This window comes from Myotis lucifugus, unplaced genomic scaffold, assembly GCF_000147115.1.
Source record: "Myotis lucifugus unplaced genomic scaffold, Myoluc2.0 scaffold_111, whole genome shotgun sequence".
In the NCBI taxonomy this organism is placed as follows: domain Eukaryota; kingdom Metazoa; phylum Chordata; class Mammalia; order Chiroptera; family Vespertilionidae; genus Myotis; species Myotis lucifugus.
The window spans coordinates 858,736-876,740 of NW_005871159.1; the positions used below are offsets into that span (position 1 = coordinate 858,736).

The 18,005-nt window shown below is 35.0% G+C and overlaps 1 protein-coding gene across 3 annotated transcripts in view; it reads right to left on the minus strand.

Annotated features, from left to right (window-relative positions):
• The window catches only part of LOC102424412 (cysteine-rich secretory protein 3), a 41,940-nt gene that overhangs the window by 14,143 nt on the left and 9,792 nt on the right, over positions 1-18,005 (minus strand). Inside the window, exon 1 of one of the 3 annotated variants that reach the window (XM_014459623.2) lies at positions 5,502-5,564. The exons of 1 other annotated variant lie outside the window; for it this stretch is intronic. The gene's annotated coding sequence lies outside the window, so the exon portion shown is untranslated. Of the gene's footprint in view, positions 1-5,475; positions 5,565-18,005 lie in introns of those variants that run through there. One more of the 3 variants, XM_014459624.2, reaches the window with a different exon arrangement.

Here is an 18,005-nt window from a genome sequence, read left to right on the forward strand (position 1 = left end):
TTGAAGACAAAAAAAGAAAAACCTGGAAAGAAAAATGAACTTATGTCTGTAGAAAGCAAACACACAAACTGAATGTCAAAAATAGCCATTTTTATTTCTCAGAGATACCTGGTCCCCTATTGAGCAATCCTGAACTCTGGCACCTGTATTGTGATAAAGAAATGAGAGCAAAGTGAGGGTTAGGAAGCCCGGGTTTTTGTTATTGTTTTCATTTGGCGTTCTTTTACCGGGCTCCTCTTAAACTAGATGAAATTTACAATCTTCATTTGTCAAATAAAAACATGGTGACATAGGGTCACCTCATATTCTGAGGTTTAAAGTTATAAATAACATTAAAGAATTTGAAAGCATTAAAAAATCACTATATACATACAAGTCCTAGCATTAACATTGCTACTTGTATTATCATTTGTGATGCTTGCTCCCTTACATGGGAGTGTTGCCAGCAAAAATCTCAGGGATGGCGTTTGCTGGAGAGAGCCACCTGGTCCAAGATCATGCTTCCTTCCCAGGGTACCCTCATCCTATGTCTATCAGGTATGGGGTGTAGAGGCCTGACTTCCCAGTCCAACTAGTGACAACTCTGAAATATGATCCTGGCTTCAGAACCACTCCAAAGTACTTGATTGGCTGAATCCTCCAATGAGAAGACATCCCAGCTTGATTTCTTACCTTTGTCCAATCCTCCTTCCTTCCCTTCCCTTCCCTTCCTGGGGAATTAATCCCAAGTACATCTCTTCATAAACTTGTGTCTCAGATTTTCTTCACATTGCCTAGGAACCCAACCTGGGGCATCATTCATTAGATTATCTTTATTCCATTACATTAGTCAGTGTAGTCTCCCTATTTACACTTTCATTACCTCTTCCTTTGATCCTATGCCCTTTATGCCTTTGATCATGTTAATCCTCAAACCTGGATTCTAACCACATTTTCGAGAATATTTCAAAGTCTCTCTTTTTCCAAAGAAACTCACAGGCTAACAACAAAAACACTGATCTTGCCCCTGAATAGGAGCATTTAAAGTTCAATCAGTAAAATTTTGCTTATATTCCCTTTTTTCTGATTATGTGCATGATCTACTTTATCTCCATTTCTTCATGTACATTTGCCTTTTTTCCCATAATTAGATTGTATGTTTGGAAAAGGCAGAATACAATCATCACATTATTTTCAATTCCTTGTGGCTAAACTGTCCTCACTCAGGGGTGGAGCTGCAGAAGCTTTTCGACTCCCCGAGGACTCTCTCTTAGGCCTGTGTCCTTGGGCAGGCCCCTCCCTCTGGCTCTGTCCTCCAGTGAACCTCTTGCAAAATTTGAGCAACAGAGAGGAACTGATTCTCCTTTTTTTTTTTTTTACAAGTTAATGACAATCAGATATTGTTCTTTCTTTTAACACACAATCATCAAGTTTTACTCCCTTTGTCTAGGGTAGCATGCTAGATATTGCTGACCATGATCAAGTGAACAAAATGTGCTTCCTGCCAGCCCTCAGGGTCCTAGCTCACCATTAGGGGAGTCCATCATCCACATACCCAGAGTGTGGGCTACTTGGGCTGTCCCAGGTGTGCAAAAGTGGAGGCTAAAGTTTTATTTTCTTTGGCCCTGACAAATTGTGATGCTTGTGCAAAAGGATGGGGAGAACCTAACGCAGGGCTCTGGAAGGAAGTATTAAGGATGAGGTAAATGTGATTAAGATTTAGCATCAGCTGGAAGACCAAAGCATTTAGCTCCATGCCCTTCCTCTTCCCCTGGTGCTGATAGAATGTGGTGTAATTTGTTTTCATGGAGGAGAGTCCCACAGAAAAATGTTAGAAAGAATAAGGTAAATAACTGCCTCTTCCTGCCGTGGACTTGCATGTAGACAATTTCCAAATGTGTGTAGTTGCACATTTCCTCTGCTAATCACTGAGGGGCACACATTTTAATTCTTTTAAAATCATTTCCCTAAAAACAGTTATTTTGCTAAGTGTAAGTTCCCCAGTCTCTCTCCACTCTGCCGTCTGTAATTCTCCTTTTTTAAAGAGATTAGTAATTTCTCTTAAGTGTGATTAGAGAAAAGCCAAATTGAGACATTTCAAAGATATGTAGTTCCATATGTTGAGGGCTTACTACTATGTAATTACAGACTGCAGACAGCAAGCCGTGTCTTTCTGAAGCATAAATGTAAATGATACAATTAAACTGTAATATACTGCTCCTTCCTCACATTGATGTTAGGGCCACCCCTATGTTTCCAAGGCTCACTTGAAAATAAATCCTTTTCTCAAATGACATATCACTGTTTATTAACTTAATAAAAACATATATTTATAAAAATTAAACCAAAATTAGAAAATTCACAGACTAAAAAAATTATGTAGCAAAAAAAAAAAAGAACAGAGACAGAGGAGATCATTAATTCATAATGACATTATACTAAACAAGAGGCCCGATACACGAAATTCGTCAAGAGTAGGTCTTTCTTCCCCGGCTGCTGGTACTGACTTCCCTCTGGCACCCGGGACCTGGGCTTCCCTCGCAGCCTCGGCTTCATCTGGAAGGTCTAATTACCATATCATGCTTTTATTATTATAGATATCTACAGCAAATATTCTAGTTATGGGAGAAATGAGGAGCATTCCATTTAACATTGGGAACAAGAAAAAAAATGACTTATGTCACTGTTATTGTTCAAAATTGAAGTGGAGAGTTTCTGATCAAAATCATAACAAAAGGAAAATATATATATTCATTAGTCTTGTAAGGGAAGAGATAAATATTATTATGCTCAAATGATATGGTCACCTATCTAGAAATTACACCATAATCAACAAGTTTGCTAGATGCCATATCAACTTACAAAAATACTATTGCCATATACCAGCAACATTAAACTAGAAAATAAAATTTAAAGAAAGATGCTACCTATAACTGTAACAAAAACTATAAAGTATATATATATATATAAAATAACCAAGAAAAAATTCTTTTTGGGGAAAACTTTAAAACCCTAGTAAACGCCCTAGCCAGTTTGGCTGAGTGGATAGAGCATTGGCCTGCAGACTGAAGGATTCTGTGTTCGATTCCGGTCAAGGGCACATGCCTGGTTGCAGGCTCAATCCCCAGTGGCGGGCGTGCAGGAAGCAGCCGATCAATGATTCTGTCTCATCATTGATGTTTCTATCTCTTCTCCCTCTCTCTTCCTATCTGAAATAACATAAATAAATAAAAACCCTAGTAAAAGACATAAAATATCTGCATAAATTGAAGTTTTCCATGCTTCTAACTTGTATGTGTTGATATAATAAAGATAGCAATTTGAATTAAACTAATATGTTCTTTATAAGTTCTTTAAAATTCCAATAAGAATTCTGATCAGCATATGAATAATGAAGCAAACCTTTTATAAGAAGAAGTAACATGGGCATCTTTTCATATTTAATTATTAAGATAGACTTCAAACTTATGTTGACAAAAATGTGATATTGTTGTCAGAGCAGACACATGGACCTAGAGAGGTGAATAGAAATTTGAAGAGACAACCCAAACAAGGTAGCATAGAAATCTATTTAGGAGGAAGAGTAGGTTACCTAGCATATAGTGTTAGAAAAATTAGCTGACTATATGGAGAAAAATAAAACCAGATCCTTTTTAAGCATCACCTATAAAGGTGAATGTAGAGGGATTAAACTTATAAATAGGTAAAAAAAAAAAAAGTAAGTTTAATGCAACTTTTCAGGGCTATCCCTTTGCCTAGCCTAGGTGAGTCTCACATAACAATGCTGTTATATGGTGCTGGTGTATATGTGTGAAGCACTGTACCCCTCTTTTGGGCTCATTTAAAGCTCCTAAGAACCTAGGTATTAGATGGTGTTACTCAGTGCCCCAGTTTACAGCTAGCAGTCCCAGGATCTGAGATTTCATAATGAAATGCCATGAACTTGCATCCAGAACTGGGAGATAAACCCACACACTTTAACCTCAAAGCCCTCACCCCTGAAAGGAGGGAAGAGAAATGTTTTAAACAATACAGACCATAAAAGAGGCAATTAAAGGCATTAATGCACATGCGTGTAATGTGTGCAAAATAGGTATAGACACACACACATACATATATACTAATCACAGCACAGAAAAGTATCTGATACAACATTTTCAAACTCTCAATGTGATATGTGATCTTCATTCTGATCACTTTCTTTCACCACTTACTTCTCTGTAAGAGAGAAAGCCGCTTAGACACTATACAACGTTTGCAAACATTCTAGACTTTGTCATGAGGGAAATCTGTAAAAATTTCTGAATGATAATAACTGCTTTGACAGTTCTGAAAAACATTTTTTTTTCTTTTTTCAAGGATGATTCACCCCCGCCCCCCCTTGCTTGAATTTACTAAACATCTCTTTAATTCTGAGCAGTATCTGATTTACACATTATTTGAGAGTTCTGCCGCTCTTCCTCCCAATTTACTTCTTCCTCAAACCCGAGCCCAATTCAGTGGCCCCAACTGACTTCCCACACATCAGAGAGTAGCTCCGGGCTGAAAACATGTCATCAGTTTAATTTCCTTTGATTCTCCTCCAGAGAGTTAGTCATCCAGGCAGACATTGGTATTGGCTTTATCCAGGGGAAGAGGCGACTTCAGATCTTCTCTGGCAATAGAACAAGTCCTCCCTAAGCTCCCTGCCTCACATTCAGCCACCGAGGAGAAAGGCATTAATAAAATATTTTGAAAGTAGACTCTTTCCTCTCCGAGGTAAATAACTTCTTACATGTTGTCCGTAGGTAGCTGTGTGGTTTTTTAGTTTCTGTTTCTCCAGAGTCACTTATTATTAGAAACATAAAGTTCTATGTGGAAATTGCTTCCTTATATAAAACATACAAAAGAGTTATTCTACTTAATTATTTATGCAAATTAGCTGCCTAAGTAGATTTACTTTTGATTGGGAATTTTCAGAAAGTCCTAAAAAATTTTGTATAAGTTGAGTGCATTTTATGGGGGAAATTGTATCTTATACTGATAATCTTTAATAGAATATTTTTTTATCTCAAATAAGTACTATAATTTGGTTTTGATGGATTTAAAACTATGAACAACACCTTCCCATTCTTAGTTTAATAATGTCTGTATTAACACAGATCCATATATGTGAATATTAGTAAATTATTAATATATGGACATATGCATACACATATGGCCATACTTTTTTATTTTTCTATTAAAGGGAGTTTTAGTATAATTGTTTCCAAAAGTCATAGACATGGAAATGTGTTATATTGCTTATTTTATAATAAAAAGCAAAAAATTCATACAGATGTTAAATTTGATAAAAGTGCTTTTGCTAGATTAGAGCTATTAAGAAGAGTATAATAACTTAAGGTTATTATTCTCTATAAAAGTTATCAATAGAGTTTCTGAAAATCATAGATTCATTTACTAGCTATCATTTACCACAGCCAAGGCATAAACATATTGGCATCATAAAATGTTCACCTCAAAATAGAGCAGTTGTCACTTACGGTTGGTGCTCAGAGCAAGGTAAAGAGTCTGCTTTATCTGTAGGAAGAAGGAAAGTGGGAGGCGAGAAGGCTAGAGGGGTATATATGCATTACACCTATTTCCTGTCTTTGGCAAGCACTGTTTGTGCAAGTAAATCTAAACCAACAAAGTCTGAAACAGGATTTGTCATACCAATAGTCTCAAATTTCATTGCTGATTATCTAACTGAAGTTTTGGGATTCTCCTCATGGTGTTTTTAAGTAAATGGCTATTTCAAATTTAACTATTGTACACTTACTCTTTGGAGCTCATATACTATTATAATTTATCCTCATTTTTGCCAATTAATATTTTGACAATTCTGAACTAAATTATTCTCATTACAACATAAGTTTTCAAGTTTACTTCTGTATGAGTAAAGCTAAGCTTATCATTTTCATGAACTATGGAGAATTCAATATTTTCTTACAATGATCTAAAATATTCATTAGTATTCTGTTGGACCTTACTGTTTTGGAGAATAATTAATATTTTATGTTTATATAAGATCACAGTGCCTTTCAAATGGCAAAAGACCCAATCACTGTTGGTATTTCTAAGTTTTAAATTCTCTTGTTATTAAAATTGTTTTTTTTTCTGGTTATATGGAGTCCAAGATACCCTTGATCTAAATTACATAGTAAGTTATCAGCATTTGATTCTGTTCATCCATAAAAAGGCTTTAATTATTGCAGGTTTGTTTCCATATCTCACAAATGAAAGAGGGTGGACTAATAATTTCAGGTTCTCTCTACCTCTAAAGTGTAATAATTTTAAATATTGCTTTTTTATAAATGAAGGAGTATAAATAAATCACAGGTAGTGCATACATAGCACTGTCGCTATGTCACTGGGTGCTCATGTTAGCATACAGTTTGCACAATGTGGTGTGAAATTCAATCATCTCTGTTCATTTAAAGTTTATACTAGCTTGATTGAGTTACATGGCAAAAGGTACTAACACAGACAAGTGCCTGGATATGATAGCACACAATTTAATTATAGCTAATTATAAGTTAAATAATTGAATATTGCTCTAAATGTTATCTATAAGAGAGTTTAGAACTCCAGATAGATTTTGCCATAAAATAAAAATAAAGCTTCAACCATTCAGCTGCCAAGTCTCCAGTGAATCTCTAAAATATATATTACCCCATTTTATGTGATGTGGGAGCTCTCAATAAGCTGAATCACCATTAGAATCAAGTCACCTTGGAGTCACTGTCTACGCAATGATTTTTCTATGGGAGGGTGTGTTCTGTGGGCAAGACCAGATCCAGAAGCACCCTGAGCCCAATCCTACTCTCTACTTAACAGTGTGGAATATTGTTAACAGAGATGGTATGCATGACTAAGTAGTTCTATGAGAAAAGTGGATGAAAAAGTGTACAAAAATGAGATATATATATATATATATATATATATATATATATATATATATCTTATTAGCACTTACTAGATATTCTCTAATTTTATATCCATAGTTATGATGAAGTGATCACTACATTCACCATGCTATTTAGGTATTTTGCTTGTCAAATATTAGCGCTCTTATTATTAAGTTAAACAAATATTAAAAAATGTGGCCCTTTAGGATTATAAAATGCCACACACATACTGGACTGACAGATTGACCTTAAGCTTTCAAAATTGTTTGAAAACACCTTTGTTCCTTCACCTCCCAGGATTAATATGTCCTTTTCTGTATGTACATCAAGCATGGCCATTGTTGGTCCTTCATGACCCAGCCCTCCCAATTTTATCAATGAGTATATGCCAGCTTATTTGTATTTGTATACCCAGAGTTTATGTTAAAAGGGCCAATCATTTGCTCCTGTGTATATAGTTAATTCCAACTGTTCTAACTGAATTCGTAATTGAGTATTGATCGCAGTGACCATTGCTAGTAATCAATGCATTCTGTTTAGGACAGTGGTTCTCAACCTTCCTAATGCAGCGACCCTTTAATACAGTTCCTCATGTTGTGGTGACCCTCAACCATAAAATTATTTTCGTTGCTACTTCATAACCGTAATTTTGCTACTGTTATGAATCCTAATGTAAATATCTGATATGCAGGATGTATTTTCATGGTTACAAATTGAACATAATTAAAGCATAGTGACTAATCACAAAAACAATATGTAATTATATATGTGTTTTCCGATGGTCTTAGGTGACCCCTGTGAAAGGGTCGTTCGACCCCCAAAGGGGTCGCGACCCACAGGTTGAGAACCGCTGGTTTAGGGAATGTTGTTTTTCTTACTTCTTAAAATTAATTCTCTATTCTTGGGTTTTGACCAGTACACTCTGACCAGATTGGCTAAATAAAACACCGGTTCTCTCCTTCCCTAGCTGGCTACTGCCTTTTGGGCACTTCTGTGCTGACCACCCAAACTAACTAGTTACTGCAAAGGTAAATAGCATCCTGCCTTATAGCTGACCCTCCATGGCCCAGATTTCTATGACTTTTCCTTCCCAGGTAACAACTATCTACTAGTTAAGAGCACAGTCTTTGGAAATTGTCAGGTCTGGGAAATCTCCAAGTTCCGGTTTTCTCTTCTGTAAAATGTTGATTTTCATATCATAGGTTTGCTTTGATGATTGAAAGCATATTATATTTAAAATTCTTAAAACAATGCCTAGCATCTTATGCTCAATAAGTGGCACTAACGTTTTTATTGTGATTTTCAGCAAAACCTTGTATTTGTTGAGCATCTAAAATGTTTCCGTAAATGCCTTTTGTTTGACACAGTTGCTAAACAGACGTTTTTATAAGATCTTTTCTGTTATTAGACATCATGGGAAAGAATCAGTATAATTTAAGCAGTCAGTGTTCAAGGCCCAGTTCTATTAGAGACAATCAGGGTGACCTTGGTAAAAGGATTGATCAACTCTAGTATTCTGTATCCTTGCTAAGAATTGAGGAGGCTAGACCTAGACTCATTTTAGAATTAAGATTAATTTCACCATGCCCTCATAAATAAAGTTATTTATAAGTGAGGTGTCTTGCTGAATTGTTTTTTAATGTGTTAATTTAATTTAGTGACATTAATTTTCATAGAAAGGATCATTTATGTACCAATTTGTATTGTTCTCTCCGTTGTATTGTTTCCTCAGTCCTTGTGATTAATTCCACAATTACTTCCTTTTTTAATTAACTATATTTAACATATAACTGGACAAATTTAAGGTATGCAATATATTAAGTTGATACATTTACATACTGCAATATGATTGCCATTATAGTGACAGCCCATGTTACACAATTATCCTTTGTTTTTAGTGGTTGAAATAACTAAGTTACAGTTTCTTACCAAGTTTGATATTGTCTCTAAGCACTCTACTGAGCATTAGATGGCTAGGGCTTATTATTTACTACTCATTATTAATGTGTACACCCTCAAACAATATCTGTCCTGTCCCACTTCCCTATTCCCTGGAAATCATTTTACTGTCCATGTTTAAGAATTTGGATCTTTTAGATTCCACATGTAAGTGATATCATATATACTGTCCTTGTTTGTCTGACTTATCTCACTTTGCATCATGTGCTCAACATCTGTGTTGTGGCAAATGGCCGGCTGTCCTTTTTTCTCATGGCTGAATACTATTCATTGTACAAATATACCACATCTTCCTCAATTCATTCTTATCATTCATACACCTAATTATGTGAGCACAATAGTAAATTATGTGTTATTTTCTTCAGTGTATGAGCAATTTACATCTATATGTACATATAAACATATATATCTCTTAGGTCAGGTTCCTTAAAAATAGAGAGGCACCATTTAGGTTGCTTATGGTCCATTGAAGAAGTGCCCTTCAGAAGGGAGTGGAGTGGGCCTGGGAAGGGCAAAGAGCTAAGGAAAAGCGTGGTCTCAAGTAAAGTCTAGCCTTTACCTGATCAACAGGGGTAGAGGGCCAGACAGCCTTTTCTAAGATACAAGTCCATCAGTCATTAGCAGTGGTGGGATGACGAGACCCTGAGCAAGGTGTCTCCCATTGACCACAAGCATTTCTCCTGAGAAGGGGAGCTCATGTGGGCACCTGGTGACCAGTGCCCATGGCAGCTGGGGTCAGAGGCATTGCCCTGGGACAGAATCTCTGTGAGCTATGGAAATAATATCCACCACTCAGTGGGTAATATTTGCATTATTGTAATTGGGGCATATTATAAAGGTGATATAAGGAATAGTGAAGGCATTTATCTTCTGCATGAATCAGCTATCTCATCTGAAAAATGACAGGGCAGATTAATTTAAAAACCTTTCCACTCCTAAATTCCCGTATCTGTTTTAGGAAAAGAGAAACAGAGTTCTATTTTTTTCTCTCTCACTACTTAGATGCATTTAGTTGCATTGACTTTTATTAGTCTTGGTTTTATTACATATACAATAAGGATAAAAATAATATCTAGTGTTGTGAGGCCTTAATAAATTTAATGTATGGAAAACATTTTATAGCAGTATCTTGCACATAGTAAATGTCCCATAAATACTAGCAATCATGAGTGTATATAAAGTAAAATTACAATACAACCTGTTTAAAGATCTCTCTCAGAGGGAAGGCAAGGTGGGGGGGGGGAGTGGGGGAGATTAACTAGATATTTCATATGCATATATGCATAATCCAAGGACACAGATTATAGAGTGGTGAAGGCCTGGAGAAAGAGGAGGGTGCAGGATAGGGGTGGTGGTAGGGACAAGGGCAGGGTGGGAGGGGTTAATGGTGGGGGGGGAGGGGGACATCTGTAATACTTTCAACAGTAAAGATAAAAAAGAAAAAGAGAAAAATAAAAAACAATATTACTTAAAAAAAGAAAGAAAGAGGAATAGGAAAGGAAAGAGACAGAACAACAGAGACAGAGCTACATCAACTTTTGCATAGTTTTAAGGAAGCAGAAAAATCCTGATCACTCTACTGCTGAAAGCCCAAATAAGTTAAAAGGAAATGCTGGGAGGGAAAATATCTCTTCAGAGCGAGTTTTTTTTTTAATTTTTATTTTTTTGAAATTTACTTTAAGTATAGTGAAATTGTTACTTATTAAAATAAAGTTCATAAAAGTAGTAAATGACTTGTTAAGGATTACACAGTTAAGTGTCTTCCATGGATATCCTGGTACCTAGCTCAACTCCAAATTCTACAGAAGTGAAGTTATTAAGGAAGTATTTGTTTTGTCAAGCCAATCTTACCGCTGCTGTTCTCAAATTCAGTATCAACAAACAAACTATATATACAGGACATTTTTTTCACAAAGAAAAACAATTTTTTTTTCCCGGCAGGAGCTGAGTCTTGTATGTCAATTCTTAAAAGTGTAGGTACATAATAGGGATTTAATAAATATTTGCTGAAAATTGGCTAAGCATAAAGTAGGACCATAGAAGAGATATAAACATATCCTCCCAAGGCAAGTACTTTTTAAAATTGCTCAGGCTCCCCAGTTAAAAAGCCAGAAGTTAGCTTTCTGGTTATAATTATAATCACAGTGCACACTCTGAAAGAACACTAGTGTATTTGAAAGAACACTATTTTTTATAAAATCATGGAAGGTCTTACCAATGGTAAATAAAAATAGTAACACATTTTAGGGTAGCTTATTATAGTCTCATTTATATATTTGATTCTTTATTGCAAAATAGTCAGACTTTTTTCTCCAAAGTTAATAGTCAATATATATGACCTACTTGGAAGATGATAAAAAATACTGGCATTTTGAAAACCATCTGCCAGTAGGTAGTTGTGTTTTTTTTATTTTATTTTATTGTTTAAAGTCTTACAAATAGTAGTACATATGTCTCCTTTTTTCCCCCATTGACCTTCCCCAGGCCTCCCCTACCCCCAGCACATGTCCTCTTCTTTTAAAAAAGAAATAGCTACTCCAGTTGTTCAGAACAAATTGTGAAGATACAGAAACTCGTGACTCATATTTTCTACTAATAATAATGGTCACCATGTGTTCTTTGCGGGACTGCTTTTGAGACACAGGCGGGGGAACAAAAGAGAAACTTTAATTATTAATTTCCCTGCAGTGTCCAAAATAGGAAACTGGCTTAGTATTTTTAGAGATTTAGAGAATAGATATCTGGTTCAAGAGACTCATATCCTGGTAAAGAGTAGAAGCAGAAGAAGAATAGCTAAGATAAGAATATGCAAAATTCAGATGCCATAATTGAATTCATAAATTTGGTATCCACAATGGCAAGGAGAACCTCACAATTAGGAATATACTATTATTTCTGCATAATAAATTTCTTAATTGTATTGTTTTTTGGATAGCTTGGATACAGTACCAAAGAAGTTTTTAAAGGATGAATATGAGTGGCATATGCATACCTAAAGCTGTTTCTGTGTGACTTCTGAACATTAAAATACCACAGCATGAAATAAGATTCTTAGGGCACAATACTTTTTCCCTAAAACTTCTGTATGCACCGGAATGTTTTAGGTGACTTTAAAAATATAGTTAACCTAAATTTTCAGCTTGAAAAAATATTGATGCCTGGGTCCTACCCATGGAGATTAGGATTTAATTGAGCAGGGGTGTGTCTTGGATATAGTGATATTTAAAATCTCCCAGATTGTTATAATTGAAGTCAAGGTTGAAGACCACTGTTCTAAAAAATACAATCACTGGAAAAACAAATTAGTTCCTCAACAAGTATTTCTTGAGAAGTACAACACACCCAGTATATAGTACCAAATGCTATAAGGAATGTGCAAGATTCTTCTCTGAGTTGCTGAAAAGACTGGTAGGTGAAATAAATATACAATGATCCATTAGTGCACATGATTGGGTGACAATATGTGCAGTGCCCACTGCAATGGTTGTAAGAATTTAATAAAAGTAACACACTGTGATGGCAGTTGAACATATATACATACAGAAAATTGAAGGTGAGTTGACATTTAAGGATGGATAAACTGTTGGGCCCTCATGAAGTTACCAAATCTAACTTGAATTTTTTAAATGCCTTTATTGACATATAAATAATATATGAAGAACTTCATAGAGTTAATGTGTACAATTTGATTAGGTTGGACATATGTAAACACCTGTGATAACATCAGCACAAACAAGGTAATAGACGTATTTAAACAATAACAACAACAATAGCAGCAACTTAGGTTTTATATCTTAATTTCCCCTGTGTCTTCATTGTTCTAGAAAATTCGCTTTGTTTCCAGCTTCTCTACAGGTATGCTTGGGAGAGACCCTCTCTGGAGCATGATGGCATGGAGGCTCATACTGGATACTTGTTAAGTGTTAGGTCAGTTGAAATGAAAAATATGACATTGTCAACATTTACTTAATTTAATTAAGGTGCGTTAATTTCAATGTACCTATAGCTAAGTGAAACACCATATATTTTATCTTATTTTTGAAATTAATTCAGTTTATATGTTTATTTGGTATAATTAATCGGTCTGTGAGTATTTCCATCTTAAATAAAATCTTCATATTAGTTAAAAATTGCCTTGATATAACCTACTTTGTTTAGGGCTAAACATGACATCATCAGTTTATACATTTTAAAAATTAAAGTTTGTGCTTATGCTCAATGCTCTAGATAAGGGATGAGGAACCTTTTCTCTGCCAAGGGTCATTTGGATATTCATAACATCATCCGTTTAATATAATTCACTTACTATAAATTTATGTTGCTATGAAAAAGGCTCCTAGATTTATTGAATTTCGAGTCCCACCCTGTGTTGCCTTGGCAGGGCCAGACCAAATGATTTCGCCAGCATTATACCACCTTTGGGCCTGAAGTTTCCTACCCTTGCTCTAGATCAAGGTTTTAAAATCCGAGCATTGAATCGTTGGTAAAAATAATGGACTCTTAGGAATTAATTCATCGGAAGGTCAATACTCAACTGAAGTCTTAATTTTTGACAAATGAAAATTAAGTTGATCATCTCTCTATAAATTTTGACATGTGTGCTGGGACTGTGCCCAAAATCTGGGTAGGGAAAAAGGATAACTATATTTTGAACTATATAAACAAATTATGTGTAGAGATTAAAATTTTTCATAATTGCTGAAAACTATGAGGAAGAAAGCTGTATCTTTTGTTACCCAAGGAGAAAGTTTATAAGTTAAAAATCGTGTGAGCAGTTAAAATGAGTTTAATGATAATATATTTTACCTTTGGTCAATAAACAGAGCAGTGTTTACTTATAAGACAAGAAAAAAATTAAGGGCAAATAACTTGCAAATTTACTTATTGGTGATGTTTTCCTGTTAATATTGGCAATATTTTCCAGTAAAGATAATTGTATCGGCACAGCCAACTTGTACAAGTGTTTGCGTTCATGATCTGTAAGGCCATGATTAAATTTACTATGCCGGCTTTGATTAATGTTACCAAACAAAAAAATGCTAAGTAAACTTGAGCATGAAAACGCATTGTATCCTAGAACTGATGAGAATGTTTTATAACTAAATATGGATACTGTATGTTCTCATTCCTCCTTTCTTCCTCATTCAACATTTCAAGATACATTGATCATGAAAAAAAAGTTAATTTTCATTTTTAACTTTTGTACTTGTACCATTTTAACTTCTACCTAATTGATTTCTATAAATTGAAATTTTTGTAGTTAACTATAGTATCTTTTGTGTATTTCCATGAACTCAGTCATTTATTTATGTTCAAAGTATTTGGTCTATCCATCCTAATAGTGATAATTTTTTTCTTTGGATTATCTACTATATGAATGTCAAAAGATGGTATGGTAAATCCTCTTCTCTTTTATTTTCACTACAAGTCACCATATTATTTGCTACCGTATCTTTTAAAAAGAAGGAAAACTAAAATTTGAATTGATGCATATTATTAATTTATTTCTTTGGGCAATTTTCTGTCAGAAGACTGAATTAACTATAAACAGTAAATTTTAGAATATACTTCTATTCAACTTCTGAGTCAACTTTTTCCTGTAGGGAGATGAAACTGTTGGGTTGTTTAATGAGATAGGGCAATTTTCTGTCAGAAGACTACAATGACAATTTTATGCCATTGAGTTTTCTTATACAAGACCATGTTATATTTTTCCATCTTCTAAAATTTTGTTGAAGTATTTATATCCTTCAGTAGTATTTAAAATTGTTTCTCAAGTAGGCTTTGAATGTCTCTGGCTTAATTTATTCTCATATTTTATCCTTTAGGTGTCCTTGTAAACGGTACCCTTTCTTTCCATCTCTGTTCTAAAAACCTGTGAGGGCACATCTAGTCCGTCTTTGTAACCTAGAAAATGAACTATGTTGCAACCCAAAAAGATAGTAAAGAAGTGTCTCCACCCAAATTACAGAATATGGATGAATATTCCCCCTAATAACCATCTATGATTTGTCCGGCTTATCTGCTGTGACTCCTAACTATTAAATAATGATGCAGTTATATTAGTTTCCTGTGGCTACTGTAGTAAATTACTATAGACTTTTTGGCTAAAGACAACAAAAATTTATTCCCTTATAATTCTGGATACCAGAAATCCAAACTCAGTATCACAGGGTTGACATCAAGGTGTCGGCAGGGCTGCACGTTTTCCAGAGACTCTAGAGGAGAACCTGTTCCTTGACTCTCAGCTTTTGGTGGCTGCCAACACTCATTGATTTGTGGCTCTCTCTCTCTCTCTCTCTCTCTCTCTCTCTCTCTCTCTCTCTCTATCTCACACACACACACATTTGTGATAACAATGGGGGCCCACCCAGATGATTTCCTCATTGCAAGATACTTAACTTAATCACATGTGCAAAGACCTCCCCCCAAAAATTATCATGATAACATTTACAGGTTGCAGGGATTAGAACATGGATATAATTTGTGGGGGAGGTGGGAGTGTCATTTTTAGCCTATATAATAGTCAATCACAGAAATCACATTTTCTTCAAGTCCCGGTAATATCTGATTTTATCCTTTCTTCCATTGAGCAGTTGAAGGAAGGATTGATTATAGGTTTGTTGTGACAGTTTAATACAATGCCAAGGGAAACTTTAGAGCCTTATCTCCAGTTGTTCAGGTATTATATGTTTGACCTGAACAAAGCCATTTGGCTCTGGACTATGGATCAGTATACCTTCTCACTATCTCAGGAATCATGAGGCACTAATATAAAACGACACAATTTAAACTAAATTTGAACCGACTTATGCTTTGTATATTCAAGCAATGTAAATATATTGGAAAACATTTGTGCAAAGAGAGTAGCAAGGTTTAATAAAATTGTATTTTTTTAAATCCTCACCCTAGGATAAGCTTTTATTCATTTTTAGAGAAAAAGGGAAAGAGAAAGGGAGGGAGAGTAGCATCAATGTGATATAGAAACATTGATTGGTTACCTCCTATACTCGCCCAAACTGGGGGTGGAACCTGAAACCTCAGTAGGTGCCCTGACCAGAAATCAAACCTGCAACCTTTTGGTGTATGAGACAATGCTCCAACCAACTGAGCCACCTGGCCAGGGCAAGATTTAATAAATTTTAATAAACTCCATAGAGGTAGTCAGAGTAGTTAAAAGTTTAAAACTAGTATAGAAAATTAATAAATTACAAGGTATAGCAATGAAAGAAATGAATGAAATTTAATAGCAATGGCCATCGTAGTTAGGTATACAAATATCAGGAAAATAAAATCAAAATATTATAAAGTTCTTCATGATCATCATTAATATGTAAAACATATTTTTATCTTCTAAAAAAGAGAAAAATTATATACAAAGACTAACATCTCAGTGCTACACTGGAATACAGATGGCTTGCTGAAGTCCTGGCATAAATTATACTAGAAAACGAATCATTACAATCTTCAAAAAAATAAGGACATTTTAAATGTATTATTTATGTATTTATTTATTTATTTATTGGAGAAGAGAGAGAGAAAGAGAGAGAGAGAGAGAGAGAGAGAGAGAGAGAGAGAGACTCATGGGCTGTTTCTTGTATATGCCCTGACCCAGATCAAACCCATAACCTTGGTGTATTGGGACAATGCTCTGAGCCAACTGAGCTACCCAGGCAGGGCAAGAACATTCTTAATCCTATAGACCAATTCCAATGAAAACAAATCATACTGGCTCTGTTTATATCAATTCAGCCAAGACTGGGTAGAATTTTAGAGCAAAGGAGTGACAAACACTGTAGGCTATTTTTTTTTTATTAAGAACAATTATGAAAGGCTAAATTGTTTCATTGGGTGAGGAGTAGATACATCTCAGCCAAGACTATATTTTTTAAAGCTCATTTAATTCCTTTCCATCTTTAGTTCCATGATTTCTTTTTGCTCCTCGTGCCATGCATCACACTTCACCTCTTACTAGTAGTTGCTTTTACTTCACCTCCCTAATGCTTTCATTTTGAAGTTCAGTTGGAAGCAATATGAGATTATTAAGTCAGAAAAAAAAAACATTATCTATCTATATTTGAATACACACATGTAAATGTTACCAGCACACCTGCTTTTAAAAAATATGTATTTTTATTGATTTCAGAGAGGGAGAGGGAGAGGGAGAGATAGAAACATCAATTATGAGAGAAAATTATCGATCAGCTGACTCCTGCACATCCCCTACTGGGAATCAAGCCTGAAACCCAAGCATGTGTCCTGACCAGGAATTGAAACTGTGACCTCCTGGTTCATAGGTCAGTCAATGCTCAACCACTGAGCCACAACCAGCTGGGCCCAGAACACTTCCTTTAAAAAAGGACATAATTTTGTTCTGTTAATAGACATTGTCATAATAATGTCATCAAGGTAGACTTTGGTAGAAGTCCAGTGATATAATTGTTGGTATTAATTTTCTGCGCTCCAAGCTACTAGAATTTGTCTAGATCTAGCAAGGAACGTGTGCTTAATATTTCACAAATACAGACATGTTGCAAATAGGAACCATGCAATCATCTATTTCTAACATAGATGATTTCTAACCATCTTTCCTTTATCTTAAAAGATATTGAGCAAGACAGAGATAAACAAAATGAATACCAAGGAAGGGTTTATTTGTGTAAAGAAAGAGAGTTAAGGATAGAAGAAAATAGCTAGTTCATCCTCTATCCTCTTCATTATTGCTGACTACCTCATAGGTCATAATAATCAAATATTTTATAAAGACTTTCATGATTAGATGTTTCTAACTTCATAGTAAATTTCTTTTATAATGAGATTTCAGTAGTACTCAGAATAACTAAGTGGGTATCTGATACATTAACTTATTGATGCTTGACATTCCTTATGTTTGAAATTCCATTGAGGGAGAGCAAAGCTGTTCCTCATCCTATTGGGAGTAGACTAGTGTAAGCATGGCTGGCAGAGATTCAGTGAGGGATGAGTGGGTCAAATTTTTGGATTTAAAGCTATGCTTGTCCCTTGATTTTGACTAATTAAGTCACTTACCCATGAATAGTATTACTAATTTTACAGGTTGTTAGCAAACTAAGAAAAAGTATGTTTGAAAGCAGGTGTTTCATAAAAATATAATTTCAA